Genomic DNA, 1,994 nt, shown 5'->3' with positions numbered 1-1,994 from the left:
AAACACTGGGGCTGTTTATTGCAGCATATTCTAACCTTCCTGATTAATATAGTATCTCTGTAATAGAATTTACAGCATGTATCTATTTTCTTACCTCTCTTCTTGGGACTGTGAGCTTAGACATTCATTTGTGTATTCCCTGCACCCAAGATAGTGACTGACTTATAGTAGCTGCTTAACAAATTTCTTGAATAGTGTGACAGTAGGAAGAGTAGCAAGAAGACTTACTGGATTTCTTATTATTTGGCATCTCATCACTTTGTACAGCTATAGTGTCAGGCCTGGTTAGCAGACAGACAACCATGTAGCTAAGAGTAGACTGTTTCCCTTAAATTAGGCCAAAAATGTCAAGCACTATTTTGTGCATGATCCAGTTTTATCTTTGAGCCTCCTTTCACTTGTAATTGACTGCAGAGACAAAAATCATCACAAACTTTGAAATTGTTCACAATAATCTTTGAAAAAGAAAAGCAGTCACAACTCGTTTGTGCCTTGACTACCAAGGAAGTCAAAACCAGGGAGTGCAAGCCTTCCAACATCTTTTCTTCCAAAACTGTCTCAGTTATTTTAGGTTGTTTGCAATTCCACATAAATTTCAAAATTGGCTTATCAATTACACAAGAAAGAAAAAGCCTATTGGTATTCTGAATGGCATTGTGCCTAATCTATAAACCAATTAGAAGAAAATAATATCTTAATATTGATTCTTCTAATTTATGAATATGGTTTCCCTGTTTTATGTCTTCTTTAATTCCTTAATGTTTTATAATTTTTTATGTAGAAGTCTTACAGAAATTTTATTTTCTGACTGAAAATTATCTGTAATAATTTTCTTTTTATCTTATTTAAATGAAAATGCACAATTTATTTCATCTCCCAATTTTTTGTTGCTAAAACATGAGCATATATTTTATTTTGTATATTGAAGTTGTATCCCATGACCTGCTAAAAACACTTATTTCTGTAACTTTAAAAAATATTCGTTAGATTTTCTAAACACATGATCATGTCATTTACAAATAAATACAGTTTTGCTTTTCTTCCTTTCCATTCTTTATGCCTTTTATTTCTTTTTCTTTCCTTATGATACTAGTTAGGACTTTCAGAAAAATATTAAATAGAAGTAATAAAGGTGGACATCCTTGCCTTCTTTCTGGTCTTTGAGGAAAGGCATACCATATCTCACCGGTAAGTATGATGCTAACCATAGGTTTTTAGTAAATGCTTTTCACCAGATTAAGGAAGTACTCTTTATTCCTAATTTCCTGAGAGTTCCTATCATAAAAAATATTGAATTTTCTCAAATGCCTTCTCTGAATCTATTGAAAAGATTGGATTTTTTTATTTGTTAGGTAAATATGGTGTTTTTACTTGTTTTTAAATTTTAAAAATTTTGCATTCCTGAGACATACTTCCCTCTTTAATATGATGTTTTATTCTGTCTGTATTCTAAGTGATTTGATTTGCTTATATTTTCTTAAGGATTTTTGTGCATATGTCCACAGGAGATATTGACCTACAATATTCTTTCTTGTCCTTGTCTGATTTGGGTATCAGGGTTGTGCTGACTTCATCAAATGAGGTGGGAAGTTTTCTAGTTCTTTTGTTAGTATTTTATTTAAAATTTATGAAGTTCACTATTATTTCTTTCTTAAATGTTTGCTACATTGCATCAACAAACTTGGATTTTTCTTTGGGAGAAGGTTTTTGATCAAAAATTCAATTTCTCTAGTAGTTATGGGTTTTTCATACTTTTTATTAACTCGTGTATCAGTTTTTATAATTTTAGTTTTTCAACAACTTTGTCAACTTCACCTGAGTTTAATTTATGGGCATAAATTCACTCATAATGTACTCTTGTTATTCTCTTAATGTCCATAGAATCTGTAGTAATATCCTCTCCTTTATTCTTGATACTGGTATTTTTAATTTTCTTTATTTTTCCTAGGGTCTTATCAATTGTATTAATCTTTTCAAAGAGCTAACTTGTGTCT

This window comes from Rhinopithecus roxellana, chromosome 22 (assembly GCF_007565055.1).
Source record: "Rhinopithecus roxellana isolate Shanxi Qingling chromosome 22, ASM756505v1, whole genome shotgun sequence".
NCBI classification, from domain to species: domain Eukaryota; kingdom Metazoa; phylum Chordata; class Mammalia; order Primates; family Cercopithecidae; genus Rhinopithecus; species Rhinopithecus roxellana.
The sequence above is the reverse complement of the archived record's forward strand: the minus strand, read 5'-3'. Positions refer to the sequence as shown.